The 13871-nt window shown below is 32.3% G+C and overlaps 1 protein-coding gene across 4 annotated transcripts in view; it reads right to left on the bottom strand.

Annotated features, from left to right (window-relative positions):
- LOC145283516 (neuropeptide Y receptor type 2-like) overlaps window positions 1-13871 on the bottom strand; it is a 1003835-nt gene that overhangs the window by 489263 nt on the left and 500701 nt on the right. For 2 of the 4 annotated variants that reach the window (XM_080132357.1, XM_080132354.1), the window contains one exon: window positions 472-520. The exons of the other annotated variants lie outside the window; for them this stretch is intronic. The gene's annotated coding sequence lies outside the window, so the exon portion shown is untranslated. The remainder of the gene's footprint in view (window positions 1-471; window positions 521-13871) is intronic. 4 annotated transcript variants of the gene reach the window in all.

Genomic DNA, 13871 nt, shown 5'->3' with positions numbered 1-13871 from the left:
GATGCCCTTATTTATTATTTTCCGGTCTGCAAATTTTCATGTCACTAGGATATGTAAGGAGTTTAACTTTGTAAAAATTGACAGGAAATAAAGCAATTTACACGGTTAATTTTTCGATAATCTTAGCTTATTACATCACAAATCGTTGCTTACGGTCATAACTTATATATATATATATATATATATATATATATATATATATATATATATATATATATATATATATATATATATATATAAGATGCATTTGAAGGACATTGAATGTACTGAATCCCAATGTATATGATATTTAGTTATTCAGATCAATGCGTTAGTATTGCGAATAGTAAACGTGTTAGATATGTGAGAACTTTTAAATAGTGAATACTTCAATACAGGTATAGATAATACAAAGCCACCATTACACTTCGAATACACATTTAGCATGACCATAATAGAAAAGCACGTGCAAAGCAACATATAAATTATTACCTTGATTCCTTGCTGTTGATTCTAGTATATTTACGTATTCAGATTTTGACTGAAAAATAAAATGTAATTAAATCATCTCCGTACGTCGATATTATTAAAAGTTTTGAATCCTAACACATTGATTATTAAAATTTTGGGTAGAACTATATGTTAAACTAAAATACGTTTACATGAAAAACATTTGTCGGTGTAGAAAATTAACTGTTAATTACATGCAAATAATGTTTTATTTTTCGTTCTATACAGACGATATATCCATTAAAAGTCAAGCAAACGGGTTGACCATTGCAAAACAGTTAGTTAATCGCTTGTGAGTTAGTATAGCATTATTATTTTCTCTGCAAAGACGTTGTATGAACTCAATCAAAATATAGAATGTGTAACGGGTAAGGATTTCAAAATATATAATACTAAAAATTAAGTTATATGAAGTCAACTGTAGTTTTCCTGTAAATAAATTTTGCATCCAAAATATCAATCTATCTATCAGCATTATAATAGCAATTATAGATTACATAGTGTTCACTTAAAAATAGATGCAACGGGGGAAATGTGCATGTAATGACGGCACCGCAAAGGGTTCAGTTAACTGTTTCGTGTAAAATTGTGTACGACCATATATTTATCTCCGTTTACAAATATTAATACATGTATATATATATATATATATATATATATATATATATATATATATATATATATATAATGTTATATACTATTTTTATGGGCGTTTTATTATTATTTATTGTCTTTTAGATTTATTTTTCAAATTTATGAAAAGGTTTATAGGTAGAACTGTTACAGACTTACATATTACCTTCTATCATATATTATAATGTTATAAGCCGTTTATATTACGACTGAAAATACTTACATTTTTAAAATAGTTAATAGAAAATTATTTCGAAATATCTCGCTGTTTGAGTTGTCAGTAGGGGTGTTGGGTTCATGCATATTAGGAGTTCCCCTAATATCAATTGACATATAAGAACAGTGGTTTCTTAAATAAAATGACTCGGATATAATATGTTACTTCCTTTCATAGGAACTAGGTTTCTATAGTGTGACTAATATATTGCATAACAAGTTATGTACCGAAGTTCAATCCGTGCACACGTAAAGCATTCACGAAAATAAATGGTTTTATAGTTTTCACTAATAAAAATTTCTTTTCTAATATAGTTTTAAACCCAACGTATAATCAGTTAACACAATTAATAGTCAATTCTATTTAAGGAATTCATATATCAAAGAATCAATTCTTTCATAGCTTCACCTCGATTCATGCAAAAAATCTAATATAAAAAAAATATCTTACAAAAACTGATGTAATAATTTTGTTGATGATACACTTGAGAACCTTACTCGATGTATTTTTTGCTTTGTTAAAGTAATGAGTCCACTAGGCAAAAGGATATTAAATTGTATTGGCATAACCTAACTATTAACACGTCTTTTATGGAATGTTACCCCCCTCACAAATGTTTGAGACCTAAATGTTAAGGGTGTATAAACATAACAGTAACCCTAAGCCTAACCCTACCCCTTACATGACAGTAACTCAGTAGACGTTTTTTTTCTGAAATATCAAAATTAGATTCACAAGATAAAAACGATAATATAATTAATGACAATTAATGAGACATAATCCAAAATAATATTATTGGGTTTATATTTTATAGAAAAATGCAATGTTAAAATTAAACATATTACGGTAACAACACGAGAGTCCATACACTTGGCCAGCATTCCATCATAAGTAGAGAATAAGCCATGTTGATACTCAGTACATCTAATTTGATGAAAAACCTATTATAATCTTAATTAAACCATATCATCGTTTATGCCAATTTCATCGACACTTCTGATATTTCGATTTTCACAATTCCGCTTCAAATGTAATCGCGTGCACGTTGAACACGCCCTACTATAATATATATATATATATATATATATATATATATATATATATATATATATATATGTGTGTGTGTGTGTGTGTGTGTGTATATATATATACATATACATTTACATATACATGCATGTATATGTAAACACGACCTTGTCTCTGTGTGTGCAGTATACTAAACTATTTAATCAATCCTCATGACTAGAATCCCCGAAGCTTATGTATAAGATAAATGTGCCTGTGGAACAAATTCGATATTGTTTTTACATAATAGAGGGTTGAATTGCAACAAAATAGAAATTGGCAGGCGTAAGTATAATAGAGTATATATATATATATATATATATATATATATATATATATATATATATATATATATATATATATATATATACCTTTATATGTCAACGGGTGTAAACAATAAATGAGTTCATATAAATTTTAATCTTGTAAAAATACCAATGTATGGCTCTACCTAAGGGGACACGATATTTTAAATCATTGAAAGCACTCATGATCTCGCAAAACACATAATTCATTGACAACTATTCTGAGGACACGACCATCTAGGGGAACACACCAAAGACCGTAAATGACAAAGTTATCACTGATTCTCTCTCCTCTGATCTTCAGCGCGTGGTACAGCGAGGGAGGAGGTGGCTAGTTTCTTTCACTGAATCAAAAACCAAGCTCCTATCTTTACATCATCAACGCTCTGATCCCCATCTGGCATGAATTGAATACGTGGCTCTCGTCTAGGGGAAGCCCGATGTTTTGATAAGCTTCTGGGCTTGACTTTAACTCCTGACCTGAAATGAAATACCTACATAAAGTCAGTTGCCAAGGTCGTTGAAAAAATGGTAGGATCCTTCTACCGCTTCAGAAGATATCTCACCCCGATGAAATTCTCCGACCGTATAAAAGCCAAGTACGTCCAAGGATGGAGTACTGCTGCCACATCTGCATAGGAGTTGCTAAAAACAACTTATCCTACCTTGACAGAGTACAAAATAGGCTTCGTGGCTGAGCGGGTGGTACCCTTTTCTCTTCCTTGCAATCTCTCTCCCACAGGAGAGCCGTTGCGAGCTTGTCTTTGTTTTATCGTTACTACCATGGTAGGTACTCGTCTGAGCTCCAATCTCTGGTCCCCCCTCGCCAAACGTTCACGATAAACACCCGTCTAGCTTAAACCACTGTCAAAAATTTTCCCCACTCCTTATCTGTGCCACAATCAAAACGTAAATTCCATGAACAAATCTTCTTTCTTAGAAGTGCACGCCTGTGGAACTCTGTTCCCACCTAACTCAAATCTTGATGTCTTCAAGTCCAATATAAACAAATTCCTGATGAACCGCCCCCTTAATTAAGACACTTTATCAACTCTCCAATAATAACGTACTATACACACAATACCCCGTATCCCCGAGTGGCTTCCGGACCTTGATAAGTGGTGACTACCTTGTTATATATATATATATATATATATATACGTATATATTTGTATATATATATATATATATATGTATGTATGTGTGTGTATGCATACAATATATAAAACATTATTAGATCGTTGATACGAACAAAAATAATGAATTAAAATCTGATAATTAAACATATGTTATGACCGGGAACTGCAAGTGACGTGCCATGAAAAATATTTCAGAAAAGGTAGAATATACTACATTTTTCTAGATTAAATATTTCAATGACTTATAATTACACACATACTCCCGATTTTTAATTAAATCACTACCGTTTTATAAATATCAAGTTAGTTTAACAGGGGTTTAGCATTGTTGTCCGACAGTGAAAAGTGGTTTGATTTAATTGTTTTAGCAATTGTTTTTGTTAAAAGATTTAAATGATTACTTTCGTTGAAGTACACATTTACTAACATATATTATTTGTGTACACACTGTTTTACCATCAACTGGGCGCTTATAGTAGTGTAATTTCTAATTTGAATTCGCCCTTTGTGACCATCTGCCGTATGGAATGCATTTTCAATGAAAGATGCCAGCAGCAATCAGTTTAGATCAGCTTGACACATGACAGCTCTTAGAAACAAGTTCGGATAAATACGCATAGAGAAGTGTTTAAGGGAATCGCTAGAGTTAAAAATAAACTAAATAACGCACGTATTAAAATGCAGAATAAACCCGCTCAATCATTTTGCATTTATGATAATGAATTTCGCTATTCCGTTGCGTACACTTGACACCAGATAGAAGTGATTATGCACTGACTGTTACAGTCAGTGTTCTACTGTTACTGTAAAGATAAACGGCAAAACTGGTGATATAAATTAAATATATTTTATGTTTAATTTTTTCTAAATAAGATAGCGTTCATGAATTTCTTTTGTTGAAAACGCTCGTTTATTTCAATAAGAATTTTAATCTTGCAGACTATAATTTTCATCTAAATGCTATTAATCTAGGTGTTCAATCTAATAGGAGTATAATTTCTATTCACCTTCTTTTCAGGCTTATCCAAAAAAATAGTCGATCCTCAAGAAATAAATGCAAAATGTGTATATTATTGTAGCACTGAGTCATAGAAATTCCAAAATATTTAGTATTAGGGTAAGGTGATAAGTAGGCAATACTGCTCAGTGATTAATTAAGCCGGCCAGTCGGAATTCTAATAGTGATCAATTGTATGAACTCAGTTTGAACACACGCAGGAATATTTTTTAGACACACGCTAATAAAAAAGCGCAAACTATTTTTTATAGAACCTGTGTTGTTGTAGATTGTGATGATCACATTTAACACGGTGGTAAAGTGGGCGTCATTCAAAACATGGATCTTTTTCTGCTAATCTAATGTATAGTTTACTATTACATATATAATTTTGTTTTTATTAATCCGAATTTTGCAATATCGAATAATCAGACTTATGTCTTCTGAATGCATTCATCCATAAATTAAATGTTAAAGTCATGAGAATATATAGTTACAAAATATTAGTGCACAGGTACAAAAGTTATAATATATACATATATAAAAAAAATATATATATATATATGTATATATATATATATATATATATATATATATATATATAAGTGATTCACACGGATTTCCGATCAATAGACGAGATTTTTTTTAATACGCAAACATGTGGACACATTGTCCATCCGGAAACAGGTGTTGTTTAAAATTCAAAATCCAAAAAATATAACAGACGAGTGATTGGATTTTTATCAGTTTTTCAATTGTTTCAGAAATACACATGCAGACACTATTTATGCGTATTTTACGGTTGTGTAATGCTGCAATGCCTGCTAAAGACAAATGCTTATAGGAAAAAAAAGTTAAACATATCTAATACGAATATTTTTTCATCTGTACATTTTAGATTATAGGTCACACGAATAGGAAAGCATACTCGCTGCCTTGCTATTAGCTTCTTATAATCCTCTCTATCTGTTTTCAGCAATACTCCAATCAAGGAAATTTTATCTGATATATATATATATATATATATATATATATATATAAATATATATATACACATGGATAGATAGCTATATATATATATATATATATATATATATATATATATATATATATATATATATATTCTTAACCTGTATATTAAACTCGTTTTTCTTACATATCATCGGATGAATTTATTGCTGCGTTTTTTACACTTTAAGCAAAATGTGTGTTTGCCAAGTTTTAACAAAGAAGGTTTCGTGATACTGTTACTTTAAAAAGAGTCAGTGTATAGAATATGTTAAATAATATGGGCCATAATTACTAAATATATCCAAATCATGATTGTGACTTAATTATTCAGTAGACACGTTATATAAAGATAATACTTTCAGTAAATACCGACCAAGTAAACTACGATTGTTTACGAACGTTCTCTATATGTTTAAGTGATTGGTTTTGTTTCTTCTTATGTATAATATATATATATATATATATATATATATATATATATATATATATATATATATACACACACACACACACATATATATATGTATGTATGTACATATGTATATATATATATATATATATATATGTGAAAAATTATGCAATGTATATTTGCGAGAGAAAACTGTGTATTTAAATAAATGAAGTCACCAAATATTTTTATATGCACTTGTTTTTTTTTTTAATATTTTCATTTTCAAAATACTGACATAGCTTTTAGGATAATATTTGGCAACAATTTTAACCCGTTGCAGACGGTTTCGTTGTGTTTTTAATTTCATACTTCAAAATATTCGTTAAACTAAATATTCCAGCCCAAAGAATCTAAAGGATAAATGCTTTTGCCTAAACATAGGAAGTAGGTGTTTTGGGAAAAAACAAAGAGGAAAGACGGGGGGGGGCAGGATTGCAAAGTGTAAAAATTCTGTGTTAAACCGAGGCGATGTCGTTGAAGGAGCATGGGGTCAAAAGTGAGGAGTCAATGCTATACATTGTGGCGAATGAAGTGGGAGCATGTGAGACCAAAGCTGCTTATGTGAAACATGGATAGAGAAAGGGCATATGAAGTGGATTGGAAGAAAACGCATGGAACATATATATAGCAGAAATGGCAAATGAAAGATAAGGGCAATTGCTTAGAGCTGGTATCTGGATAAGAGCACTGTTTGTTTGTTTGTGGCGCAGAAGAGCATGTATTAGGAATACAATTTTACAAAAAATGTGCTCCTTGAGAGGAAGTTGCTGCAGAATGATTCAGAATCACTTGTGCACCTTGCACCGGACCAAAGTGTTCCGCAAAAGACACGATCGCATAGGATTCCGGATATATTGGAAGGTGTAAAAGATCGTTGGGGTGAAGTTTGCTGAAAAATGGTTTGAGGATATGCCTGATGAATTGAGAACAAGTGAGGATGGCAAGGTAGAGGTATGGTCGGGCAAAAGTCTCATAAGGACCAAGCAACTGGAACATAATCTTCCGGATTTTGTCCTTATACAAAGTCTCAAAAACCTGAGAAAGGAATGTGAAAGCGAAAGAGAACGAGAAGTGCAGCAATCATGGCTCATTAATAAGGCATATGCACGGGATGAAAACACAAAAAAATCCCGGTCAGATTTGGTACACTAAGAATAGTATCAAGTCGTCTCGAAGGACAATAGGAAAAAAAAAAACTACAAATCGCCGATGTTTAGGTTTCCTTAAGACCTATACAATTGTAGGTACCATCAACATCCTAAGAAAACGCCTTCATCTTTGAAATTCCTTTTTTGAGCCGGGAATGAGGGAAACCGTCTGGGAATGAATGCTCTCCCTTTCCAGAGTGATGTTGATGAAGGAAACAATTATTATTATTATTATTATTATTATTATTATTATTATTATGATGATGATGATGATGATGATGAAAAAAACAAGGACTTGTCTGACGCATGTTCGGATGTTTTATGTTTCGGTCTTTATGTACATTTTTACGTCAAAAAGCGACAACAGTTTCTAACCGAAATTGTAATTTGAACTTGAAATTAATGGATAAACAATGAATTTTCTCACACATGCTCGGATGTTTTACTTTTCTCTCTTTGTGTACATTTTTCCGGCAAAAAGAGACATCAACAGTGGAGTTTAAAAAATGGCAAGCAAAACAAATAAGCATTTCTAACCGAAATTGTAATTTAAACATGAAAGTCATTGTTAAACAAGGACTTGTCTTACACATGTTCGGATGCTTTATGGTTCTTTTTTGTGTACAATTTTCTCGTCAGCAACATCAGCGGCGGAGTTTTTAAAAAAAATCAAAGGGGGAGAAGAAACGTTTCTTACTGAAATTAGAATTAAAAAACTTGAATTTACGGTTAAACGAGGAATTTTTTTCACATATTATTATTATTATTATTATTATTATTATTAGTATTATTATTACTATTATTATTATTATTCTCTCCTACTGGCACTTATTATTATTATTATTATTATTATTATTATTATTATTATTATTATTATTATTATGATTATTATTATTGTTATTATTATTATTATCATAACAATTAATATCATTATAATCTACATATTAATATGCTTGTCCGTACGGTGTCACGTCATCATCATCGCAAACATTAATTAATGAAACGCGCCATCATCATCGCAAACATTAATTAATGTGGATTATCTACCTTTATTGTTCAATCTTTATTAGTTAAAAATCATTAAACCTTTTTATTTCCCAAAACTTCCTGAACAATAAATATATATATATATATATATATATATATATATATATATATATATATATATATATATATATATATATATAAACTGTCTATTTATGGTTCCGGATTATTTTAAAGACAATTATGCGTAGAAGGTATCGTTCCACAGTTTAAATAGTATAGTATTTTACTTACATTTTTAACGATGTCTTCTGTAGTACGGGACGCTTATTCTATTTTATTCAGTAATAAATATATTTTTTACATTTAACGCTACGAGTTCGTTGTCTTTTTTTTTACTGTGCCACTTTATCTTTTTATTTTTTATTTACTTTTGAGTGAGCCTTACATAACAAAAAAAATATGTGTAGAAATAAATGTTACTAAAGTCAAGAATGACTTTATTAAATCACCAAAGTCACCATTCGCAAATACACTGAGTAACACAGAGTCAAAACATATCTTACGTATTGTTCTGTTTTGTTTTTGTTTTATGGCATATCAATCCTTTTTCGTGTTATTAAATGCCGAATCGAGTAATTGTGTTACATTTATACAACTTCACGTGGTTTACATAGTTATTACTTGTTTTCTTCGTTTTATTTTGCTTCTTTTACAGACAGTCATCATCTTCTAATGCCCACCGACAGGGCATACATATTTAAATACTATAAAAAATGGACACAGCAATTTTTTTAATATGAAAAAAAACACTTTTTTTTCATTACTTACGATTTAATTTATTTAAAGAAATATTTATTTCCTATTTAAAGATGTTCAGTATATTTTATTTAACTAAAGAATGTTTCCATTATTTTTATTACATGGTTAGGTGAAGTTTCGGAATAGTTAACCCCACACCTCATATTAAGAATGGCTTTCAGCATGATTCTTACAATAGCGGTATCAAAGGTTTTCCCCTTATTTTAAAACAAATTATTAAAAGAAAGGTACAAGACCATTATTTTTTTTTTTATTTAATCGCTATTTAGGTGAAGGTTCAAAATAGTTACCCCTTCTCCCCATAACCGTTTTTTATGCAGTAAAATACTTTGTTTCAATAATCATGGTTTAAATAAATATTTGTTCCTCATACAAACATTTACAGTATATTTTATTTAACTGAAGTAATATTTATTGTTCATACACATTTTTCCCTTATTTTTTTACTTTGTTAAGTGTAGTTTCAGAAAAGTTAACCCCCCTCCCCATATTAAGAATGGCTTTGAGCATGATTCCTACAATAGTGTTGTCAAAGTTTATTGATTTTTCTTATTTAACAAAAAATTTAAAACAGATACAAGAATATTTTAAACATTTTTTCATTAAATCGTTATTAAGGTGAATGTTCAAAATAGTTAACCCTACTCCCAATAACCGTTTTTATGCAGTAAAATACTTTGTTTCAATAATTATGGTTTAAATAAATATTTATTCCTTATTAAAAGATTTACAGTATATTTTATTCAATTGAGATCTATATCAAAAATATAAAAAATATTTGTGAATTTCCAAATCTTCATTGAATAAAATTAAAACTAAATAGAAAAGTCTATCGCATATGTAAAAGTTGACGGTTGCGTATTTAACTTAATTAAGAGCTATCAAAGTCAACCAAGAGCTGCTCAATATTGTGGCTTAATGGATCATTTCACAAGGAATGGAGATGGTTATTCTGGTGTACCAGTTATTCTACCATCTACATTTACAGGAAGTCCTAGGAATCTACAACAGCTTTATCAAGATGTAATGGCAGTTTTCTGTGACCTATTCATTACTCACACGGGTAATCCAAAATGTCCTGAACTATTAAACAACTTGGGGTCATCAGAACTTTCAAAATATCGATGTCAACAATGTCACAGTTTTCTTTTAAATTCACAGTCTGACTCCCAAGAACCTGCTGAATGACCACTATTCTCACTCCAAGCAGCTGATCGAAGTCCCTGTCACCGCCTCAATTATAACCAGCACTTCCTGACAATATCAACAGAATCAGTTACGATCGCATTGACCTTCAATAAAATTTTAAACTAAAGTTCTTTGTTTGTTCTACTTGCTTCCATGCGTTCATTTTTGTAATATAACAATAAGGAATTTCTTACTGATGTGTTTTAAAATATTTTAACTACCGTGGAATTTCCACGGGTCCTGCTAGTTATTATTATTATTATTATTATTAGTCAAAAAACAAAATTTACTTTAGTGGTTATTACTATTATCACTAATATTATTACTAGCATTAGTGGTAGTGGCGGTGGTAGTAGTAGTGGTGGTATGTTTTTATTATTACTGTAACTGTAATGGTAGGTGTTTTTTTTGCTGTCATTACTATTGTCGTTTTTTGCTGTTAATATTATTGCTACTGATATTTGTGTTGCCATTATCATTGTAGGTTTTATTTCTATTGTTGTTTGCGGTAGTAATGGGAATAGTGGTTGTGATGGAGGAAAAAGATCCGGACAGGATTTTTTATCTTGGTGTGGGGCGCTCCTTGTGCTAATATCTCGATAAAACCGTCGGTGGTGGTGTAACCTTAAATTCACTAACCCCATTTGTGGCAGAATGTCGAATCAAAAAATTGAAAATAACGACGTGAATGAGGTTAGCACATCTTCTGATGGTCTTATGTAAGGTAGGTATCCCACTGGTCAACAGGGTGGGTCCGGACGTCATCATATAATGTTCGAAATTCTTGGGATGTGGCTGGATATAGGAGGAGTTGGAATTGCCAGAGAGGCTCCCAAGACACGAAGGGAGTTTAAACAGGAAATGTAAAACAAAAAAACGTGGGCGGATGAGGAAAGACGAGTATTGTGTGAAAGCTTTATAAGAAGTGGAAGTACCAAATCTGGTGGATATATCCGAACGTGAAGGAATAATGGGAATCTAGAGGAGGAGGAGGACCTAGGAGTGCAGAGAATTTGGTATCCCAGTTAAAACAAGTTAAAAATAACAACCTACTTTCAGTGGTTGCAAGAGAAGATTTGAATGGATGGTTAGGAATGAAATGAATAACGAAACTATAATTGATGAAACTAGCTCTGATGAAAGAACTGAGAGAGTGGAACTTCATTACGGAAATGGAAGCGATGATAGGAGGTGGACAACTGAGGAGGTATGGAATCCTATGGTTAGGGGAATTAAAGAGAAAGAGTTTGAAAGATCTAAGTCAGATTAGAGCATTTACTCTGCGACAGTGGAGCCAGTAAAAAGAACAGATGTAAGGAGAAGTTGTGATGAAGTTCAAAACTTTGACTTCTGTAGAAAAAATACTTCAGAAGTTAAGAGAGGTTCTTCTTAGAGACGATATAATAGAGACTCAAAGTATGAACAGTAATGATAGGCGGAAGGTGAAAAACGATGTAAAATGATGCAAGGAGTAATTTACAACATTATAAGAAGGAACGTATCGATTACGGAACTTAACAGGCTTCTATATGCAGCCTCATACATTCTTGCGAATCGTCTTGGCTTAATACAGATGAGAAAGGGATAAATTGAAGAAAGTATTAAACTGTGGTAGAAAGACATTGATAGAATCGAAGAAATAAGTAAAGAAGTTAAACTAGGACAGAAAGCCAAGGACGAGCTTGAACGGAGATATAGATTGCTGAGAAAAAGAAACGATGAACGCTCTTACACTGTTGAAAGAGAAGGTCCAGACTGATGATATGAAAATAAGGAACTTTGTTGGAAAAGGTGTTGCGTTTCGGCAAAAAAACCTTCTCCCGAACAATCAGTCTCAGCAGTATAAAGAATTAAATGGTAGTAAACAGGCGGGAAATAGCAACACTCCAAATGCAAAAGATGCCAGGAATGTTTGGAGTAGAATTTGGTCCGTCGAAGGGAGATATAATGAGAAAGCTAGCTGGTTGGGAGAGGTCAGAGAAAGGCTATCAGAAATGCAGCAGATGAAGAACGTTCAGATAACCATCGATGACGTTAAGGCTGACATACGAAGGTTGACAAACTGGAAGACACCTGATTAAGTGATGGGCTTCTGGTTTAAACTGGTTCCCTGACTTAATCCAACTATAGCTGCTGCGCTGCAAAGGGTTGTAGAGTCGGGAGATTGCCAGTATTGGATTGAGAATGGAAGAACAATACTGATTAGGAAAGATTCTGCAAAAAAAACTGATGCCAATAATTAAAGACGAATTACATGTCTGCCATTGATGTGTGGAGAAAATCTATGAACATCTAGAGAGTAATGGTTCTTTCCTGACGAACAAAAGGGGTGCCAGAAAGGCTCGAGAGATATTAAGAGCAACTACTAATTGATAAATCAATAATGCAGGATGCGAAGAAGAAGAAGAGGAATCTAAGCGTAGCATAGATTTATTACAGAAAGGCTTTTGACATGTTTCATCATTCATGAATAGGTGATACACTATTGATGGTGAAGGTTGCTGAGAATTTGTTAGGGCTTTTGGAGAAAACAGAGACGGATGGGGTGTCTGGCTAAGAGTACTGATTTTTTTGTTTGTGCAGCACAAGAGCAGGTATTAGGAACACGATTGTTCAAAAAAGTGCTTCTAGGAGAGGAAGTAGCAGCAGAATGCCGGATTTGTGGTAAGACCTCCGAGTCAATTGTGCACCTTGCAGCAGGGTGTAATGGTCTGGCCCAGAGAGAGTACGCAAAAGACACGATCGCATGGGACTCCGGGTATAAGTGTACTAGAAAATTGTTTGAGGAGGTGCCTGATGAAGTGCGAACAAGTAAGGATGGCAAGGGAGAGGTATGGTGGAACAACAGTTGCAAAACGACCAAGCAATTGGAACATAATCGTCCGGATTGGGTCGTCAACAACAAAGTCTAAAAAAACTGGCATATTGTAGACTTCTCAATGCCCTGGGATAGGAGTGTGAGAGAGAAAGAGAACGACAAATGCAGCAATTATGCTCTATTGGCCTTGGAGATACGGCGTATGCACGGAGTAAAACACAAGTAATCCCGGTCGTAGTTGGTACACCAGAAGTAGTATTTACTCGTCTGGAAGGGCAATTGAAAAAAAACTACAAATCCCCAATGTTTTAGACGGCCTTCAAACATCTGCAATTATAGGTACAACAAACATCCTTAGGAAAACCTTTGATCTTATAAGCTCCTGGTTTGAAACCGGGATTAAGAGAAATCCTCTGGAAATGAATCCCATCCCTTTCCAGAGAGACGTTCATAAACGAAATCAGAATTATCATCATCATCATCATCATCATCATCATCATCATCATCATCATCATAATCATCATCATCATCAGCAGCAGCAGGAGCATAATCATCATCACCCCCACCACCATCATCATCATCACACTCATCATCATCATCATCA

This window comes from Euprymna scolopes, chromosome 8 (genome assembly GCF_053919585.1).
Source record: "Euprymna scolopes isolate OS-2025 chromosome 8, ASM5391958v1, whole genome shotgun sequence".
In the NCBI taxonomy this organism is placed as follows: domain Eukaryota; kingdom Metazoa; phylum Mollusca; class Cephalopoda; order Sepiida; family Sepiolidae; genus Euprymna; species Euprymna scolopes.
The sequence above is the reverse complement of the archived record's forward strand: the minus strand, read 5'-3'. Positions and strand labels throughout refer to the sequence as shown.